The sequence below is a fragment of the Marmota flaviventris genome, chromosome 11, assembly GCF_047511675.1.
Source record: "Marmota flaviventris isolate mMarFla1 chromosome 11, mMarFla1.hap1, whole genome shotgun sequence".
Taxonomy (NCBI): domain Eukaryota; kingdom Metazoa; phylum Chordata; class Mammalia; order Rodentia; family Sciuridae; genus Marmota; species Marmota flaviventris.
Window position 1 is genome coordinate 63,552,662 of NC_092508.1, and position 23,096 is coordinate 63,575,757.

General features: G+C 39.2%; 1 protein-coding gene across 1 annotated transcript in view; it reads left to right on the top strand.

Annotated features, from left to right (window-relative positions):
* Stk39 (serine/threonine kinase 39) overlaps nt 1-23,096 on the top strand; it is a 270,584-nt gene that overhangs the window by 190,917 nt on the left and 56,571 nt on the right. The window lies entirely within an intron of this gene.

The window sequence follows — 23,096 nt, forward strand, 5'->3', positions numbered from 1 at the left end:
TTTTAAAGACCCTGAAATATTTTTCAGTGAACATTGTACTTCTAAAAGCATATATTGTAGGAGAAGTGATTTTAGCCTGGGCATATAATTTTGCAAATAGGTATGAATAATTGGCTTTCTCTTCTATAACCCATGTATATGCTTTGGAACTTTTATTATTTTAAATGCTGCATTCTAAATACATCTCCTGTAATTTGGCTTTAAAGGTTAGAAGGATCACATGCTTTTGTTTTAATTTTAGCAAGTGTTTATCACAAACCGCAATATTGGTTTTAGTGTGTTGATGTTAAAAACAAACTCTAAAGGAACAGCTTCCCCTGGACATACCTAGGGAGGTTAGATCCTGTGATCTTTCCACTAGATCATGAATTACATATGGCTGAGGACCAGGTCTACTGTTTTCACCCTGTATCTTCAGGTGCCTAGCATCGTTCCTGGCACAGAGGAGCTTATTATTAGACTTTTGCTGGAAAAATAAATGCATTAGGTTCTTATCTATGTGCTATGTGAAATGGGCATAACACCAGGTAATTAAAAAATCAAGGCATTATTTAGATGCAATCAGTGAAAGGGAAATGGGAAACAGTCCTTTTGAAAGCAGAATTTGATGGGAAGCTGTATTAGGAGATGTATTATGCCCTTGATTTTAATTATGCATAAAATCTAAGGGAACATGAGCATGGGGCCTGGGCAACTTTGTGGGTTAACTGTTCCACATGTTAAGAAAGAGCTTCCATCACTTTATTCAATGCAGTGAGTATTTTTTAAAGTGCTTACTCAGTGGCAAAGTAGTGCTGTATTAAGTACCAACAGAAAATAATCCTTGGTTTTGAAGAAAAGATAGACATGTACAGAAATAGTTTCCATGTGACAGGTTAAGTCTTTGATAATCCTAAGTTTTAAAAATCATAAACATTTGCTCAATTAAATGTCAGAAGATGCTTTTATTTTTTAAGCTTTAGCTCAATTCTCGGCCTTTAAGTCTTTATTACTCAAATGATGAGTCATTGTCACACAGCTTAGCTTTCAAATCTTAGTGGCTCTTTTTAAAGAAACTTTAAAAGGTAATAGGGAACTTTTCTTCCCTTATTATAGAAGTAATACATGTTCATTAGAGGAAATTTGAAAATACAGAAAGTTATAAAGAAGAAAATGATTACCCTTCAGACCATCATTCAGGAGGAAGGACAATTAACACTTGGGTATATTTCCTTCTATTCCTTTTACTCTACATGTGCTTTTTATTGTTCCAATTATAGTACATAGGCATTTTGGTATTCTGCTTTTTACACTTAGGATTACATTGTAACCATTTTCTCATGTCATTAAAAATCCCTTCTATAAACAAAAATTTAATAGCTGCATAATATTGCATCTTGTGGTTATTTTACTGCAATTTATTTTGTTATCTTCTCATCATTGGAGATTTAATTTGGTTCCAGATTTTTGCTACTATAAACAATGCTCTAAAAACTGGCATTATTCGGAAAACTGTCAAATTTCTCATTTATCTCCTGTGGCAGATACATAGATGTAGAATCAGTAAGTCAAGGGGTATATCCTTTGAGAAAGTTTGGACACAGACTGACAAGCCTCTCAAAAGATGGTATCAGAATCTTCCCCTAAGAGCAGTGAAGGAAAGTTTAATGGGCTGTATCCTGGCCAGCTTATTGTGTTTCCTATGATCATTTTGTAATCTTTGCTAATTTAATTTGTTAGATTAGAAAGGGGTGATTAAAGTTTATAGTTTGTATTTCTGCTGAGCCTAATCTTGTAATACCCAGGTAGAAAAAGGGGGGGGGGGGGCACAGAAAGACCAGATACAGGGTTTCCAACCCAAGAAAATAACTCCTATGTTAAAAAAATGATTTTTTTAAAGTAAACTTATTTTTTAAATGATGCATAAAATTGTACATACTTATGAGGAAATTCATATCTCTACTATTACTCTAGAAGAATTTGTGCCATGTTCCAAAATGTGCCTTAATCTAAACAAAGCAAGCCTAAGGCTTTCCTTTGAAATGAAAATGCTTATTATAATAGCAAAGAAAGAAATTGGGTTATTCTGAACTTATTTGTTTAGTGATTAGCCACTAACGTCAAGTGGTCATTATTTCCTTATTAGAATCTCTCCGATTATCCCTTTAGTAATGAGCTGCTGTGGAGCAGTCTCTTCTTAGCATTCAGTCTTGTCTCCTCTCCCAGCCTCTCCCTGAAAAGATGGGAGCACGATCCTTCCCTCACTCTTACAACAGGTGCTACTCTGCTGCAGCTCAGCCAGCCAGAGATACCAGGTGAGTCTGGAGAGAAATGCCATTTCTCCCTTTAAAATCTCTGCTCCTAAACCTGGTGTCTGTTTAGATGAGCAAACATTCTTGCTCCTACCCAAGAACAACACTAAGCCATTTCTAGAGAGAGCCTAGAAGAGCTGTTGGGTCACTACCATGTTCTCACCTTTAGGGCCAAAATAAAGATACATCAGATAAATCAGCCTTGTTTGATGCCAGAAAGTAATAAGCATGATGGCACTTGTTTTCTTCCAAAGATACAAGGTTGAATGTTTCTGTCTCTGATGGAGTCCTGTAGATTAACCTTCCAGTGATTAAAATTTACAAGAATGAATAAGGGTGGGGTTCCATTCCATGAGCCTTCTTCCCATGCCCAAATATCTTAGGACCAAGGCAGCAAGAACTTTTCCTGGATGGCCTCACAGTATTGCAGTGTTGGTACTAGAAAAGTGGTGGTTTGAATTTGGGTTAGTCCTACAGAAGAATATTTTGAGATGGGCATTGTTCTTGGCCAGCCCATCCTTGTCTGTCTCTATATAGGAAGTCTGCAAAGTAACATGGGAATTCTCCAGTTGTTTTCCCCACAATTTAACAGCTTGACAGACTTGACTTCTCTCCATGCTAACCATCTATTTGCCAGTTAATGTGAGGGAAATGTGAAGGCTGGGAATGACTCTGGTTCTGTAAGTGCTTGCTTCACAGTAGAAACATTTCTCTCACTCTGTAAATGTGTGTTTGAGAAAATAATGGAGATAGGAGTGGCAGCAGAGTGACATGGTAGCACTTTGCTACCATGGTAGAAATTTTTCAGGAAAAGAAAGAGGCATTCATGGTCTATCTGGGATGGGAGCTCTCTTAAGGAAAGCTTGTCAAACACTTTTGATGAACCTTTCTTTCCGGCTCTAAATTCTATGATGAGTCATTAGCTTATCAAGCATAGTGTGTACATTACTTCATTTCTACATGTCCTCTTTTCCAAGTCTAGAACATTGCCATGTGCCAAGTTTGTGTTCTGTACACATCTGAGCTGAATGAGTGATTTTTCTTCCGCTTAATTCTTTCTTAGCTCACTTGTCTATATAACATCTGTGTTGCTTCCTTAATTTTTTGATCATATATACTTAATTAAATGGTCTGTTATACATATTTTTGATATTTAAAGAATTATATTTGGTACATATTTTTTTGAAAAGGGCAGGGAAAAACAAGAACGGGCCTCACTCTCCTCTTTAACTTAGTTTCAAGAACTGGTTATTTTAGAATTGGAATACCAGTACTATTTTTATGTTAATAATCATTCTAACATTGAAAGAAGCTTGACAGGAAGGAAGTATGTTGGTGATCATGTGTCAGATACTGAAGTGAAATAAATTGCCTTTTGTGTCCCAACCAAAGTAAGACCACCATCACAAGCATTTGTATTTCCATTTTCTGAGACTCCTCAAGAGCAGAAATATTTTCTCATTTGTAACCAGTAAAAAGCATGGACAGCCTTTCTGGACACAGGAGGTTCCCAGGCCAAACTTGAGTCATCAACGGCCAACTTTGATACCAGCTCCAAGTCTCTCAAATACACAGCTGTTTGGCAGCCAGATCCATGCTCTAGTTCATCAAAAGCCTTTTCAGGTCATTTTAAAATGTTTTATTAATGGCCACATCAACAGGATAAAGGAGGTCAGTATGCTGAGGCGCAGATAAAAATGAGAATGGTATTTTTTCCCTCCCAGTTGGCTCAGTAGGAGATCCTATTAGTGCTCTAAAAAGTTATATAATTAGCATGGCACCCGCTGCTCATTTGGTAAGCCAAACTGATTTCTAATGTTCAGAATACAAAACATGGAAATGTCATCTTCATACGCTCTCTCTCCATGCTGTCACTGATAGCCGAGAGCGATTCTGAATGACAGAGCTGTAATAACAGTGATGATGAGAGTCACAATTAAATAGCAGCCTGAGTTTGGAGCAATGTTCCTGCAGGTGTTTCCATGTCCAGGGAGGCCCTGGATGGTGGCGAGCATACAATGTCAATGGCCCTTTCCATGCAGACACAGAAAGTGGCCAGATGTGTCGGCTAAAACCAGCAAAATGGGTGCTTTTCTAGTGTCTCCTTTCTCAGGGAATTTTCCTAATTTGACAGACAGGAGTCTGTGCTGTAGGCAGGTTTCGTTCTTCTGTTCTGCCTTTCTTATGGTGATCTCCCACATGGATTTGACTCAACAAAACCAAATATGTAAGTTATTTATAAGAGAAAGAAATATGGGACAGGTCATCAGGAGTGTCCTCTAATTCTCATGGGTTTATTGAACTTTCTGGTAGTTTTCAAAATTTTCAAATCAGATCTCGTGGCCAGTCTCTTTGTTTCTTTTCAACTTTCAGCAAGAGCATGCCATTTCTACTTCCAAATGACCAGGTCCTGTGTATTCAAGCAAAATTGGGATTCTTGAGAAAATAAAGAGGCCTGTACCTCTCTGAAATTTTGTATTATATATGTAGGGTTTTATGGTTAAAATATGTGGGACTTAGAGGAGGTCTCACAACTGCAGTTGTGCTTAGGTTAGGGAATAAGGAAGAGATAAGGAGGAAAAGATCTTGGGGACTAAGATCTAACATGAAGAACTCAATAGCTAAATTTGGTGTTTATTTTTATTGACATTATTTTAAAAATACTGACTGAATGCTTGTCTTTGCCAAATATTATTATCCATGCCTTCTCTCATCTGATCCTTGTTTTTTTTTTCTCCTGGTATTAGGGATTGAACCCAGGGATACTCTCCCATTAAGCTATAGAGCTATATCCTCAGCCCTTTTTTTTTTTTTTTTTTATTGTTGGCTGTTCAAAACATTACATAGTTCTTGATATATCATATTTCACAATTTGATTCAAGTGGGTTATGAGCTCCCATTTTTACCCCATATACAGATTGCAGAATCACATCAGTTACACATCCATTGATTTACATATTGCCATACTAGTGTCTGTTGTATTCTGCTGTCTTTCCTATCCTCTACTATCCCCCCTCCCCTCCCCTCCCCTCCCCTCCCCTCCCCTCTTCTCTCTCTGCCCCCTTTACTGACATTCGTTTGTCCCCCTTGTATTATTTTTCCCCTTCCCCTCACTTCCTCTTGTATGTACTTTTGTATACCTCTGAGGGTCTCCTTCCATTTCCATGCATTTTCCCTTCTCTCTCCCTTTCCCTCCCACCTCTCATCCCTGTTTAATGTTAATCTTCTTCTCATGCTCTTCGACCCTACTCTGTTCTTAGCTACTCTCCTTATATCAAAGAAGACATTTGACATTTGTTTTTTAGGGATTGGCTAGCTTCACTTAGCATAATCTGCTCTAATGCCATCCATTTCCCTGTAAATTCTATGATTTTGTCATTTTTTAATGCAGAGTAATACTCCATTGTGTATAAATGCCACATTTTTTTTATCCATTCATCCATTGAAGGGCATCTAGGTTGGTTCCACAGTCTAGCTATTGTGAATTGTGCTGCTATGAACATCGATGTAGCAGTGTCCCTGTAGCATGCTCTTTTTAGGTCTTTAGGGAATAGACCGAGAAGGGGAATAGCTGGGTCAAATGGTGGCTCCATTCCCAGCTTTCCAAGAAATCTCCATACTGCTTTCCAAATTGGCTGCACCAATTTGCAGTCCCACCAGCAATGTACAAGTGTACCCTTTTCCCCACATCCTCGCCAGCACTTGTTGTTGTTTGACTTCATAATGGCTGCCAATCTAACTGGAGTGAGATGGTATCTTAGGGTGGTTTTGATTTGCATTTCTCTGACTGCTAGAGATGGTGAGCATTTTTTCATGTACTTGTTGATTGACTGTATGTCCTCCTCTGAGAAGTGTCTGTTCAGGTCCTTGGCCCATTTGTTGATTGGGTTGTTTGTTCTCTTATTGTCTAATTTTTTGAGCTCTTTGTATACTCTGGATATTAGGGCTCTATCTGAAGTGTGAGGAGTAAAGATTTGTTCCCAGGTTGTAGGCTCTCTATTTACCTCTCTTATTGTATCTTTTGCTGAGAAAAAACTTTTTAGTTTGAGTAAGTCCCATTTGTTGATTCTAGTTATTAACTTTTGTGCTATGGGTGTCCTATTGAGGAATTTGGAGCCCGACCCCACCGACTGTAGATCGTAGCCAACTTTTTCTTCTATCAGACGGCGCGTCTCTGATTTGATATCAAGCTCCTTGATCCATTTTGAATTATCAGCCCTTTTTAAATTTTGAGACAGGGTGTCACTAAGTGGCCAATGGCCTTGAATTCACAATCTTCCTGTCTCAGCCTCCTGAGTAGCTGGGATTACAGATGTGCACCACTGCTCCTGACTCATCTTCTCAATTATGCTATGAAGTCATTTCTGTGATTACCTTATTTCATATGCAAAGATACTAAGACTTGGAAAGTTAAACCGGTCACCCTCAGATCTTATGGCTAGTCAGTGGGACCATACCTGTTTAAACTAGAGAATACTATCTTTAGAAACCAAGCTCTGCCAGGCTGAGTAGACCTTGTGACAAAATGTTTTTTTGCTTTCCTTTGACTTACCTTAGAACCAACTCAGAGATCTTGACAGGGAAGGAGGTTGAAGGGAGGCTGTGGCAAGGAGCTGTGTTCCCTTTCCTCATGCCCACGTGACACAAGCCTATTGTACATGTGGGAATTGCCTGCAGCTCAGCACCCCTGGCTCAGCAGCAGCATCCTAGAACCATAAATGTACCTTTTTTTAGCCACCCAGACCTCTGGTCCATATGCCAAGGCCAAAGCACTCACAGCTGGCATGCCTGTGAGTCCTGCTGAGGTTGAACCCATCATTTTCTGTTGGCTCGCTGCTCCTGTCTCCTCGCAGTGCAGTCCCCATTCACCTCTCCTAGACCCAGGCCTAGTATGATGTCCACTCCTCTGATTGTAGCTCTGACCTGTGTATCAACTGAAGTGCTCTCATTCCAAAAGCCTTCTGTTGTTATTTCAGTAGTCATTTTGGGTTGGTCACCTCCATACCTAGCAATTTTGTCAAGTGTGCTTCCAATCCACAAAATGTCATTTAGGCAGGTGGGGAGGAGTGAGATGCCCCTGAGTTCATTCGATTTCTTGAGCATTTGCTGAGAACTTGCCCAGCTGTTGAACCCTGCTGTGTGAGGCACCTTGGAGGAGACATTGCCTGACTTTGTAGCTCCTCTGATCCCCCTTTTAGATCCTGTGTGTTTGTTTAAAAGGCTTATAACTAACTGATCACTGACTGATTTACTATACTTTTATCTTTCTATAAAGATTGACATTCAGCAGTTTGCCCTTTTTTATCAAATAATTCTCTTAAATTAAAGTTGACAATGAATCAATGATTATTCAGTTTGCCTTAAACTGGTGGGGAGGGAGCTCTCCTGTTTGTTCACCCCTTGAGAAGGGTCCTCATGGCCTACACGGTCCTCCTCAGTCCCAGGGGCCCTGTTTTGTTTTATCATTTTTGATACCCACTTTCTAAAAAGCACAGCTTGAATTTATTGTAAAGAAGCAAATAGCAGGTTGTTTGCAGGATGTATGTGTGTTTCTGTAGATTAAGAACTCTTCTTTATCCCATCTGACCTCCTTTATTGTCTTATTTACTTAAGACAAGAGGTGTTGGGAAGTGAAATTGATCAAATTATGTTTTTGTGCGTATATGAATATGCCATGCTGAAACCCATCATTCTGGATAAATAACACACACCAATAAAAGCAATCAAATAAGCACTAAAAGTTATAGATACAAAGGTATTCCATCTTAACTTTATAAAAATAAATAAAATGCACTTAAGAAAGAGAATGTGTGTTTAAGAAAGCTAAGGTAGCCTTAAAAACGTGTCAGAGATCAACAGCCTGGGCATAAAGATTAGTCACTGAAAAACATCCTGAAGGAAATTATTGGGTGTGTCTTTTTTATTAATAGTTAGATAAGAAAAGTGCCTTATCCCACCATCTTGTTAAGTCCTTCGCTTTGTGTTGCAGTTGCACACATAGGAATTGCTTATTAAACATTTTTAAACACGTTTTTCAAAATCATCCAAATGGGAGTTATGATTCTGAAGCCTGGGTCTTGAGGCCCCTCCATGACCACCAGCTCCTCATCTGAGAGTCACACAGCACATAAATACAGGCCAACAGTTGTTTTGAGCCTCTGGAATGAGACTGTGTGTTCCCAGCATCTGCCTTAGGGTCCTATCCTCAGGTGCGCCCTCCATGGAAAGGATAACACTGTGCCACTCAGATGGGGCTTCCTGAATAAGCCAAGGGTTTTTCCATTTTGGGCAAACTTCAGGTACTTGGAATTTTCCAACCAGAATGACTTGATTGCTATGCCAAATGACTGGTGTTGTTTTCTTTACTTGGGACTGTTGAAAGAATGGTTTCTTCCCAAACCATTGTGATAATGAATGTCATAAATTAGCATTTCAGAGGCTGAGAACCAATTTAATTTTTAATAGAGGTTCAAATGTTGACTTTTAAAAACTTGTCAGAATCAGATGGTGTATCAGTTTGCTAGGGCTGCCTTAACAAAGCACCAAGGAACACCAAGCAACAGGAATTTATTTTCCCATTCTCTGGAACCTAGAGGTCCAAGATCAAGGTACCTGCAAGTTTGGTTTCTCTTTAGGTCTCTCTGCATGGCTTATAGAAAGCCACCTTCTTACTGTGTCCTCACAGGGTCTTTTCTTCTGCAGGTACATATCTGTGTCCTTAATGTTCTCTTCCATAAGGAAGATGTTGTATTGGATTAGGGTTTATCCTAGTGACCTCATTTAATCTTAATTACATCTTTAAAGGCTCTGTTACTAGCACAGGCATGTTCTGAAGTACTGGAGGTAAGACTCCAACGTATGACTTTGGCAGGGGACCCATTTTGAGTTTGTTTGTTTGTTTGTTTGTTTTTTGCAGTACTGAGCATTGAACGAGAGCCTTGGGTATGGAAGGCAAGTAGTCTATCTATGAGTCATACCCTCTGCTCCCCACTCATCTTATTTTATTTTGAGACAAGGTCTCACTAAGTTTCTGAGACTGGCCTCAAACTTGTAATACTCCTACCTCAGCCTCCTGGGTATCTCTTACAGAGGGGTCCACATTTCAACCCATAACAGAGAAAAAGGGAAAAGGCGATCACAGGGTGGCCACATCTTCAGGGTCACTTTGTAGTAACAGGAAGAGTTGTGTCGTTAGATCCTCAGTGGGACTTGCAAAAGTGTATCTATGGGAAACAGACAAACCCGAGCTTCAGGTTTCTCTTTTCTCACTAATGGAATCTTCAGATTTACAGAGAGAGAGAGAGAGAGAGAGAGAGAGAGAGAGAGAGAGAGAGAGAGAGAGAGAGAACATATTTCCAAAAATCTTACCCAGAGAGTGTATGGCATTTATTCTCACTTTAAATCTTCTCATACAAATCATGCTCACCCTTGCAGGATGCGTTAAGTACAAGAAGCTTCCCAGGTTCCTTTGGATGGGTTCACCCTGCTCTTCTCCCAGCAGGCTGGAGGAGTTGTGCCTTTTCAATTTTTGAGTATTAGCCTTTAGAGAATCATATAACCTCAAGTCTCAAAAGGAAGCAGATGCCTCTTCCTTTGAGAAGATTTTTCGATTTCTTTTTTTGTTTGTTTGTTTGTTTTGACATTATTTTGAATCAAAGTCCTGTCCTAATCCAGCCTTCTGACTGATGTGACCTGATGTGCTGTCACACACCTGATGTGTTTCCTTCTATTGTATATCTGCAACCTATCACATGACCAATGTGATAGCAATGTTTTTTTTTTCTTTGCAACTCTACAGACAGATAATCATTTGCTGAAGTAATATCAAAAAGTTCAACCTGAGGATTTATGAGAGCTTTGAGGACCACCAGTACTGGGCTTAGATGCATTTGCTTATAGGCCACTTCTCTAAATGGATCAAAAGAGAAAATATATGCTCACTTTCATACTATTTAACTTAATTGTTTTATGATACCACCTGTAGGACAGAGATGATTCTTTTTAATGTTCTAATCTACAAGATACTGGTATTAATAATACCTCTTAAAATTAGCCCTTCAAGATTTTCTTCTTTGTTGAGCAGACATTTTAAACCTCATTGAAAATGATCATTTTCCTTTTAATTTGCTAATTTTTGTGTAGTTTTCCGTGAATTTATTCATGTAAATTAGTAATAAAATTATAGGAATAGTTTCTTGCTACCTCTGTGATTGCCTGGCTAAAATTTAAAAGGTTTGTTGTTGTTTAAAACTTTTAAGCAAAAAAAAAAAAAAAAAAAAATTATCTCTTTATTCTAAAGCAACAAAGTTTGGGGATTCAGCTGAGCATGTGTCCAAGTTGTGGACCAGCCACAGGGGTCCCACTAGAAGTTCAGATATTCTGCAACCGCCTCCTGCAGGTGTCAGTCAGCTGGCTCTCCAGGGGAGGATGTCAGCCCCCCACATGTTCATGGCAGAATATTACCTCTGCTTCCCACGGAGGTTTCAGCCAAAGTGAAAGATCTGTGTTCAGTCAACACATAGACTATCAGACCCTTCGAACACAGATAATATAGTCCTGAAATGCCCCCTGCAGCATTGACAAAGACACTTGTGGGGCCCCAGGAAGGAGTCTGTATAGACCATCCATTTCTCTATGAGCTCCTACTGTTGAAGTAAATCACCAGGAAACAATGTACTTTGGCTGTATTATTTCAGCTTCCAGAAGAAATGCCATCGCTCAGGTCAGATATGATATTGTGCCTTCAATACCTGGGAGACAGAATTAGTTTCTGTCTTTTACCCCAGATAGTTGGAGACATTGGTATGAAAAAAAAATTACTTTTCTCTCTTTTACAACACAGAATTGAAAAGGTTGCTCAGTCTCTCTTATAAAGGGGGTTCCAGCTAAAGGTGGGAAAAAAAGGAGGGGAGGATCAGATATCACAAAGACATAGGAAAGATCAGTAGAAAAGGAGGTGGCAAGAGGGGGAGGAAGGGCAGGAAAGGAGAAGGAATGTGGAATGAATATGTAAATATACCCAGGGAATTTTACCTTTATGTGTAAGTAGAATAATCAAAAAATAAACAGACCAATAAAAGGAGGCTCAGTAAAACAGAAGAAGGAGAATGGGGAAAGGGAGGAGGGAAAACAGGGAGAATGTGAACTGAAGTCGAATTTCATGCATGTATGAATTTGTTGGAATGGACCCAACTCCTATGTTTAACTGTAATGCTCCAATTAAAAAATTAAAATTGCCACAAAAAAGGAGCTTGCACAAAAAATTTGTCCTTGAAATTAATGCCAAGCAAAACAACTACTTTTCATGTTTCTTGTTTTGAAAAGTAAGAATTGTACTATGCAGTAGTTTCTGTTCTCTTTCTTAGCTGCAAGCAAAGTTAACTCCAGTGCTCAGCTGGAGTAATTGTATCTCAAGTATGTGGTAATATCTCTGTATGTTCTTTAACTAATTTGTCATTTTTTATTTTAATTTATTTTTGTGGTGCTGGGGATCAAACTCAGGGATTTACAAATGCTAGGCAGTCACTCAATCACTGAGCTACACCCCCAGTCTCTGTTATTTTTAATAACTAAATGTTTAGTTATATATCTAGTTAAATTTTGAAATGATTTTAACAGCCGTTTTGCAAGAATTAAGTAAACTAAATAAATAGTACGCAAAGAATATCATAGTTGTCTATAGTACTTAGAGTTTGTGATGGTTTGTTCCTTGAAGGAAACTTCTTTTGTCTTAAAAGAAGTTTAAGAATGCTGCAAATATATGGAGCTCTTCTGCCCACCTCCCTGTATACTGTATCAGACTTTGTACCTACACCTCGCTGGCACGATGTCTAGATACAAAACGGATATTTACTAAATCCATGTCTTGCCTTTATCTTTCTATTATTAAGGATGTTGGTTTGAGAGCCCAGTGCATTGAACAAAGGTAGACATCACGGACACATTGATAAGTCTATGATTTCTCTACAGTAAAAACTAACACACCTTAAATTTCCATGAAATAATATTAATAAAGGCTGGTTTTTAAAAAGAGGCATATCCAAAGACCCTTACCTAATAAGCATTCTAAATATTTTTTTCTGCTACAAAAAAGTATGCTGTTTGACCAAACTATTATGTTGCTTGTCCTCTCAGCTGTACACATGAGTCTAGTTTTTATGTGGTCACTCCTTTTCCCTATTTCCTGGTAAATAAAAAAATAAAAAACTTCTGCAAATATATTCACTAGACATTCTAAATGCTGAAAAAGACTACTTGTGACACATGAAAATATAGTTCCATAATCTTGATAGGAAACAGAGCCTTTATACTATAATCTGTCCACTTGTGATTCATCATGGCTGAGACAGAACACAATTGATTTTGTGCTGCGTAGGTGGAATATTAAATTTTTAGGTATTCAGCTCTGAAGTAAATAGGACAGAATGTGACCATTTCAAAAATGGTAGGTACATGTGTATTCATTCTGTTAGTTTTGGCTCTTTCCTCTGTATTGAAATGTTTGTTTTTTTTTAAAAAAAATAACCCTAGAAAGCATTAGCAGATAGTGAATAAAGAGTCACACCTGTTCATTGAGGTTAGAGGATGGGTAAGGCAGGGCAGAGGAAATGGCTATGCCCTCTGCCATTTGGGCACAGAGATCCTCCAGAGGTTTCTGCTAAAGAAAAACACCTTAACTTAATGTAATTACTTTCAGATGAAAATGACTTTTTGTGGATAGAAAAGCCAGTTACTTGTGAGAATTTTTTTTTTTTTGGTAGGAGATTTATTCGTAGGTGTCAGCACTGTACTGCACGTGCAATCTGAAGTTTCTGTATGCAGGGCTCTGCCTGTGCACCTCTCATGTAGGTAGCAGCCGTGTGAAATCACAGGCAACCAGACTACTTGCTCCCTACAGGCTGCAAATCTAAAATAGTCCTTCAGGCTGTGTTAAAATACAAAGTATCAGAGGCCCAAGCCTGAGGTTCTAGTTGCAGAAAACCCTGCAGACAATTAGCACATGAGGCCAAATCCTTTAAGATGTGTGGAGATACTGTACTTGAAGAAAATATTTGTGTGTGTGTGTGTGTGTGTGTGTGTGTGTGTGTGTGTGTGTGTGATGGAGACTGGAATCCTGGATGCTACCAACTTATATTTTCTAGGACAAGGGCATATTGGGGGTTTGTTGAAGTATAACAATAAAGGTATTTTCGCTCTTTAGAAGACTCATTGATAAAAGACTTTTGAGGCATATTAAATACAAGGGCAGGAGTTGGGGATGAAGGATGAGGTATGTGATTCATGATCATGTTTCTGGTGCACATGGTGCCTAAAGCTTGGAGATACATACTGGAGAGGAGAACCCTGGTTTCAGGCAGAACTCTGGAGCACAATGCTGATGGGTACAATTGTGGCTCTCAAGCTCAAAATCTGCCACATCATTCATCTGAAGCACATTTCCACCTATAACATCGCTCATTGCCTAGAATAGTTCTTAACTTAGTGTAGGGGTATTGTGGGGTGGGGGGTACTTGTCAGAGATTGCACCTCTGATCACCCCACCTGCAGTTTGAAAACCACCAATCTAGTTTAAAGAGCAGTGGTCTAGCCAGGTGTGGTGGCACATGCCTGTAATCCCAGCAACTCAGGAAGCTGAGTCAGGATCGTGATTTCAAAGTCAGCCCCAGCAAAAGTGAGGCACTAAGCAACTCAGTGAGACCCTGTCTCTAAATAAAATACAAAATAGGGATGGGGATGTGGCTCTGTGGTCGAGTGTCCCTGAGTTCAATCCCTTGTACCTCGCCCTCCCCCAAAAAGAAAAGTGGTCTACATGTTTCAGTCCCAGGTGTCATTATTGCATTAATGACTCCTACTATAGGCCTGACACCTAGTAGGTGATCAATAAGGATTTATGGAGCATTGAGTGAGTTAACCAGCTGTGTAATCTTAGGCAAAACATTTAATCTCTTTAGCTTCAACTTCCTCACCTGAGGAATGAGAGGAATGGATTAGTTGACCTCTAGGGCCCCTTTCAGTTGTAAAATTATATGATTCTGTGATTGGACCTTTGCCTCAGAGGAAGATTAATTTGACAGGGGTGTGAAGGATGGGTGAGAGTGAGCACTAAGAGAGGGGAAACATCCCTTTTTCTGAGTTAATCTCCTGTTTCCTTCTCTACTACTATTTTTAAGCACTTATTTACATTGGGTTGCCCCTCTAGTTACATGATCAGCTGCATTTCTCCAGGAAGATTGCAAGCTCTGCAGGGACTTGCTTTTTCCCTGCTTCTGTGTGCCTCAAAACACAAGGCATGATAATGCCTGGCGGCCATGCCGGGGAGTTTGCACCATTTTCATATGGCTCATTTATCTGCAAGGGATGCATTACTTCTGCTGCTTACCACAGAGGAAACTGAAAGTTAGCTGAAGCGGACTACTGAAGGTCTTGTTAGTAAGTGGGTGACCTGCAAATTGAGCTCCAATAACCAGTTGATGGGTGTGAGTCTCAGTTCTTAAGGCTTCCTAGTAAATTGACCTAAAGACTGTGCTCCGGGGAAGCCAGAGCTGAATGGGGGCACTTCTTCACACTGCTGCTAATGCTTCCTGGGTCTCTTATTTCTGGTTTGTGTTGTTGCAGGTTCCTTCAACTTATTCTGACATTGGCATTGTTTTGATGTCTCACTAAGTACAAGAACCTTTTGCTGAGCTACACATTTTTCTGCCAGGCGTTACACCCGGAAAATGGCTCCCTTGGCCTTCAATAGCCCTTTTTCCTTTTTCTGAGCACCTTAGTTTACACAGTAGCAATCTCTATGGGTGGTATATGTTGTGTAAGAGTGTGTCTAAAGTATTCTTTGTTCACTGAATCATTTGGTCTTATTTGTGACCAATGATGGTGATTTGGCCTTCACTTTGTGGTGAAGTTGTAGAGAAATGGATGATTTGAGAATTCTTAAGGAGCTAGAACTCTCCTTGGTTATTGGCTTTCACTGCCATTTACTCCCTAAGAACTGAGGAATATAAGGGCATTTAACAGAAGTGACGCATTCCCTTTAAATATGTTGAGTTGGGTTTTTGTTGTTGTTTTGGTTGGGGGGGACATCTGTTTGGACATTTTGTGGAGCAATACCATATAGGCATTGCATAATGGATTTATAGCTCTGAGGAAGTACCTGGGATTGAGTTATTGATTTGGAACTTATCATCCAGGGAGGGATTAAGAAGAGAGAGAGTGGACCATAATCATTGCAAACAGGCAGACAGAGATAGAAGAGTATTGGGGGCAGATACAAAGGGCAGCTAAGGAACTGGGAACACTAGAAGATTGTACCTCAGAACTAAGGGAGGGACACTTTACAAAAGACAGATTCATAAACTGCATTCATTCATTTGCTAGTTCTTCAGCACATAGCATCTGGGTGCCCCAGGCACTGAGGGGAAGAACAGTGAACACAGGAAGATGGGGCTGGGATTTGGAACTTCCTTCTAGTGGGGAGCCAGATATTGAAGTAATATCCACATGACTACTTTATGCAAAAGGTGCTCTGCAAAAACTGGGGGCTAGGAAAGCAAGTAGGAAAGGGGCTTACTCTCCTCCGGCTGCTCTCACTTGCTTTCCTGGCCTCCTATGGAAGTCCTGGGTCTACAGCCCAGGAATCAGGAGAAGGAAGGAGATATAGGTGGACCTGGCAAAACCCAAGCAGGGGAAGAGTGGGAAAGAGGAAGTGGGGAGACAGGCAACAGCCAGGTCTGGCAGGGACCTGCTAAGGATTTTAAATTTTGTTAATAACAAGAAGAAAATGCACCAAGGTGGCATGATCAGAGTCGAATTCCCGTACGATAACTGGCTCTGGCAGACTCCGAGTGAGAAGGTTGGTGCATGTGCAGACACATGTTTGGGAAGCTGGGAGTGCCTTGGTAAGGGCTGTGCACCTGAGCAGACGGCAGGTGGCATGGATAAGTGCTGGATAAGTGATTTTGGTGATATCCTACACTCCTTCTAAATCTCATTTCCCTCATTTTCAAAATAATAGGGGATGATGATAGTAGTGCTTACTTCAAGGGTGGTTTTGAGCATGGAAGGAGATAACACATGTAAAACACCTTGCATCCCAGCAGATGGTAAGTGGTGTTGTCGGAGGGCATTTAGTGCTGTTAATAACAAAACACCAGAGGCTGTCCATTTATAATGGACATATATTTACTGGCTTACAGTTCTGGGGCTTGGGAAGTCCAAGATCAAGGGGCTGCATATGATGTGGGCCTTCTTACTGTGTATAATCCCATAGTGGAAATGCAAATACAGACAGGAAAATGAGATCAAACTGGTAACCTCAAGCCCCTTTATAATCAGCGTTGTTGCGTTCACGTGGATGGATTTCACCTGACCTAAACACTTCTTATCAGGACCCACCTGCCAACACTGCTGCACTAGTGAGTAAGTTCCCAACACAGGCTTTTGGTGGTCACATTCAAACCATAGCAGCTATGAATTATTATTGCTTCCCTGTCACAGCTGAGGAAACAGATTACAGATGACCAAACAGGTAGTTTGTGGCTTTGAACAGAGACCTCTGTCTCTACAGTTCTCATTATCTCTTCACCCTGTACTGGCTGCCTTCTGAGGTGGAGGAGGAACATCTGGCCAGCTTCGCAGAGCTGAAGTCCGTGTCTCCTCTTTAACCTGTGGAGATGAACTTCAGCTCAATGTGCAGAGTAGAACAAGAAGCAGGCTGAATTAAAATGACACCCTAATCGAGCTCTAGCCCAGCCTGTTGGAAAGGTTTTCATCCTGCCCCTGACCTAGAGAGAGAAATTCCAAGAGCTGGTAGTGTGGGCATCCCTTTAGAATTCCCTGGACACCAAGAACCTTACTCTGACCTGGAATTTCAAGTAAAAATAAGGGAGAAGAAGGCAGTTTTGTAAGAAAATTTTGGCTGCTTAGAAGAAGGGGCCATTTCTGGGTTCCTGGGAAATATGATCCCTTTCTCCTTCACAAAGCATTAGAACATCAGAGCTTGGGAAAGAGTGGGCTCTCATCCTGTCTCTCAAGCATCCTGTGCGGATGACAGAGACTCTTTCTGATACTCCCAACAGCATGTGGGCTTTGCACTTCTATACCTTTTAGTCACATCTGGTTCTTAGGGTGTGTGTGCCCCCTACCTCTGTTGGCAAGGAATAGGAGATGTTGACATGAAGCTGGAGAATGCAAAGTCCTGAGCTGGCATTTTGGCTTTTGAGCCTTCTGAAGCAATGACTCTGTCTGATGGTCCTGACACAATACATTAAGAGGCACAGATGAGTGCTGCACCCTGTGAAATCTGTACTTCAGCAGCACCAGCCTTCTCATCTTCTCATCCGCTACCACTAGGAAGAGCTATGCCCACTCAGGTGATCCCCGTCACCACGCTTTTAGCCAGCTGCCCATGTAAGTGTTTACTGTGTCACTTGAAGATGAACTGAAAGAACAAGAAAAATTTTCCATGTGCAAAACTTATTTTGAATGCACATGGCAAAAAACCAAAAGAATTTTGTCAGTACTGAATAGCAGTCGCTAAAAACTTTTTAAAAATCAGTTCCAAGCCAGGCACAACGACATGTGCCTGTAATCCCAGTGATATGGGAGGCTGAGGCAGGAGAATGGCAAGTTTGAGGCCAGCCTCAGAATCTTAGTGAGACCCTGTCTTAAAATTAAAAAGGACTGGGATATGGCTGAGTGATAAAGTGCCTCTGAGTTCAATACCCAGTACCAAAAAGAAAAAAAAATTAAATCTGTTTCAAGCTTCTTAGTTTATGGGTTATATTTTCTATCTGGTTAAATTCCTGTGACCTTATTTTTCTTTCCCATGATTAATTTTCATCCATTGAAAGCACAGACTGGTGCTCTCAGACTATGGGCTAATGCATTATGTATTTGCCTCTTTTTAGTAGATTCTTAAAAATAACATCAAAGTCTTAGCATTTCAGAAGACATTGTGCCCTTCTATTGTCCACAATTTATGTGTTAATATCAGCAGAAATGATAACTTATATTCAACCTCACTAATAAGTGATAATAGACTGAATCTGACCCACACATAACTGTCAAAGTTTTTAAATTATGTATTTTCAATTTAGAACTATGGAATTTCATATATAATGTTAAATTTCTTAATTACTTAGCAACAGTTGCTCAGATTCCTACCTGGCCATAACCAGCTTATGTTGAGTAGTGGTTGCCTCCCTTACAGTAGGGAATATGCTTTCCCACTGAAACAGCCCCCACATCTTTCTGTTCTTCAATCCACTCTCTGCTTTACTCATTTGAAGTTTCTTCAACAGTGCTTACAAATCATCAGCGAGAGTATAAATTGGTGCAACTTAGGTGAAGGAAAATTTGACAATACCTATCAAATTGCAAATGCACATAAACTTTGGCCAAGCAATTCACTTCTAGAAATTTATTGTTATACTCAGATATTTGCAAAACAACATGAGAACAAGGTTATTCTTTGAAGCATTCTTTATAATAATGAAAGATTGGAAACAATCTGTTTGCAGAATGGAACTAGTTCAGAAAAGTTAGCAAGTTTTCACAAAGGAAAACTATGTAGCTGTACAGAAAAGAATGAGAAAACCCTCAATGAACTAATATGGAGAAGTTCCAAGGTATGACAGTATTAAGAAAAGAAAGACAGGGAACAAAACAGTGGATTTATTATGCTACCCTTGGCATTGAATGTGTGTGTATGTTGGCAAGGATATGCAGAAACACCTTAGGAAGAATCCACAAAAAGTCTAACATTGATCTCCTCTGAAAGGGAAACCAGATATTTGGGTAAGGCGTGAGGGAGAACTATTTTTTCACAGAACTAGCCATTGTACTTTTGGCCTTTAAAACCACTTGATTATATTGTCTATCTAAAAATATTAATTTCCTCCTGAGCCCTATAGGCATTTGGATTTTTGATGTAGGGTATGCATACAGTGAGCAATAAAGGGGGGTATGTGCCTAACCAAATGCAAGTGTTTTTACTTTAGGATTAAGAGTGTTTTTAATAAGAGTCATCACAAGCATGCTGGGCCTTGAAGCTGTTACTGTCAAGTTTTTATCATTTCCTCTGTGAAGTTGCACTGATTTAGTTTTGAGTTTTAAATCATACCTATTTTCAGCTTCCCTGAAATCAAGAGTGTCCTGTGCGACATCAATTAAAGTAGATGTACTTTCAATTAAAGGTGTTAAGTATGCGTCTGAAAAGATTAATTCTTTATAAAAGGATGACCTTCAGTAGTTAGACCCAATTAGGCATTTTTCCAACTATATTTCATCTTGATGGGACAAGTCTACTACTCACAATCAATCACTGTGATCTTTTCAAAGGTGAGCGTCTTAGGTTCAGAGTCATAAAAGACTGCCTTGACTAGGCCATCCCCATGACTTGAACCACAGCAGACATAGGTAGAGATTGTGGGTGTTGGATGAGACTTTCTGTGGTATTCATATATAAAGCATTAGGAAGCATGTGATGATATTCCTGATAGAGTTCTTACACCTCTCTTATTGCAGTCTTAGTAGAACAAACTAATTTAAATAGGACCAATCAAAAGAAAAAGGTCAAAGGATACCAATTAGTATTGAATCAAATTCTTTTATATTTTTTCCTCATTATGTCATTTCATTATTAAATGCATTATTAGTACTTGTTTTCCTAGTGATCGTTTTTTTTTTCTTATTGGACTACTTTCATTCTAATTTAACCTCTGTTCATACACAGCACACCACACCAAGATGATTAAAGATACTAATGGTTGTTGGTGGTTTTATGATAATATGCACAATCTTAGGGAATCTTGTTCTTTTAAAGATGATAGGAATTGAGCATTGCTGTTTGTATTGGTTTCCAATATAGACTTATTTATCCTCACTCTGCCCTTCATCAAATTTGTAAACTTAGAGAAGCCATTGAATGTAATAAACTAAAAATGCAGCAGGGCAGAGCGAGAAGAAAGATGAATAATGGGAAATTAGCTATACCCCTTTGCATATCTCAAAGGCTGATTGTTGGAATCAAATGAGATTACACACACAAACACACACACACACACAATATATATATATACTTTTTCCCTGGTATTGGAGAAGGATTGGTTCCAGGATCTCCCACACAGACCAAAATCTACAGATGTTCAAATTCCTTACATAAAATGTCAAAGAGTTTTCATGAAACATTCTCTTGCATATTTAAATTATCACTAGTCTACTTTTAATGCCTAATACAATGTAAATGCTATGTAAATAGCTATTATAATGTTTAGGGAATAATAAACAGAAAAAAAGTCTGTACATATTCAGTACAGACACATTTTTTTCCTGAATATTTTCAAATTGTGATTGATTGACTTCCATGGATGCAAAACCTGTGAATTTAGAGGACCAGCTGTGTTTGTGTGTGTGTATCTATGGAGATATATTGACAGATCTATCTAGATAGACATGTAGCTATAAATATAGGGGTGTTTGTGTGCGTATGTGTTGGTGGGGGGAAGGAGAGACATATCTCTATGTTGCTTAAAGTATGGCCCAGTTACCCTGGGAATTCATTAGATCTTTAGAGAGCTCATGAGGTCAAAACTTTATAATAATATTAAAAAATTATTTACCTTTTCACTTCATGATTTCACACATGTTCAGTGGAATTTCAGTGGCTACCTACCTGACACTCAACATTGCAATAGATCTCTGAAACAGCTATAAAAATGCAGCTACCTTAAGCCAAACATTAGAGAGGCTTGCAAAAAGGTCAAACAATATATTTTTTCTTTTGGAAAAGAAAGGTTTTTTTTGTTTTATTTTGTTTTGTCTTTCACACTACTGTGGACCAAATTCAAGGCCTCATGTGTTAGGCAACCACTCTGCCACTAAACAACAACCCAGTCTAAAAATAATTTTTCATAAAAATACGTACATACATGAGATAAATTAACATCATTCTCAATTCAATTAATCTTTAAATTTTTATGATTTTTAACTTGTAACAGTAAATTTGTGTGTGTGTGTGTGTTTTACTGGATATTGAACACAAGGCTTCATACATGCTAGGCAATACTGAGCCATATATCCCCAGCCCTTTTATAAGTTTTATTTTGACATAGGATCTCACTACGTTGCCCATGCTGGCCTCAAACTTGCAGTCCTGCAATACTATCCTCCTGCCTCAGCCTCCTGAGTAGCTGGGATTACAGGCAAGTGCCACTGTGCCTTGCAAAACTTCTAATACAGTAAATCTTGATAGAGTCCCTATATAAACAAAATCCCTGTGGGGGACCTAATACTTTTTAAGAATGTAAAGGAGGTCTAATACCAAAATGTTGGAGAACTGCAGATATATAAGAGCACTATTAAAAATACATGGTGATACATACAGTTTATTAAGACACTTTAGGCTGATCAAAATAATGTAGCTTGCAGACAGCCCTTCCACTGTTAGTCACTGATTGGTAATGGCACTTTCTACTGTCAAGGTAGGGATGTGTAGTTGGGGTCCAAGAGCATCTGTGAATACCATATAATTATCTTCAGTTTCATGCATTGGTCATGCGTCTACTTTTTTATGGTTAGAGTATATATACCATTTTCACGGTTGTCAGATTCCCAGAAGATCCTAATGGAAGTACACCTATAAGATTTGCAGAAGGTCCCTGGTCCTATTCTGTTCCCAAGAAGAGCAGTGATAATGTCCAGGTGGGAATCCTTCAGGGAGCTGCAGACATCATGGCTCAAGGACCTCATGTTTGAGCTTAGGCTTTTTATTTCTCTCCACAGCACTTGTGGAAATTAACTTTTATAGGCACCGAGAAGGCCTTTCTTCTAGTGGGTATTAGGCCCTTCGCTTTCTTAAGGCCACCTTGCACTTAGTGTGGTAGGATAAGGTAGGACATAAAGACTGGAGATCAAGCCATTGACCAAGAGGGGCCCAGAGACCGTGTCATCATGGTGTGGCCGCTGTTCACAGGGACCAGGAGATATTGCAGAGGTTTAGAGAACTAAGCTGAAGTGCTGAACAGGGCCTGCTCAGCCTGGCCTACACTGGTAGGAGGACATTCAGGGGAGGGTGTTCAGCCATCTCTATCTGCTTCTGTCTTGGACACCTTGCTGCTGAGCTAGTAGTTGAATTCTGATGTAAATTACTAGTTTCCTAATGCAGTTCCGTAAGGTGTTAATAAACTTTATTAACTTTTTAACTTTAAACTTTAAATTCTGGCATCTGTTGAAAGGTGCTTATAATATTTTAGTGTTATGAGAACCTAAAATATTTCTGATTATAGCTTGCTGCCACTTATTATCATTTCTTGAAATTCAATAGAAGTAGAAAACATGTATTCTAGATATTTATTTGTTTATCTCCAGAGTGTCATTCATTTTTTAATTGCGTATGTTACAGTTTTATGTAAGCATTTTATATTTACTTAAAGTTTTATGTATTCAATGGGCAGTTTCATAACATTCAGAGGTCTGGGTATTTAGATACATAACTATAAAATGCATACCTTGGGCTGGGGTTGTGGTTCAATGGTAGTAGAGCTTAGATCTCCTGCTTAGCATATGTGAGGTACTGGATTTGATCCTCAGCACCACACAAAAAATAAATAAATAAAGTTATTAAAAAAAATGCATGCCTTGTTTTGGGCATTTTGTTGCTTGTTTTTAACAGGACTATTTCTCCTTTTTTTTTTACAATAAAATCTGTATTTCCAGGGAAAATATGAAAAAGCATGGATTATCATTTATTTTGGACTAGAGGCACCTAAAATTTTAAATTATGAAATTAGATTTATGGTTACTAATTTA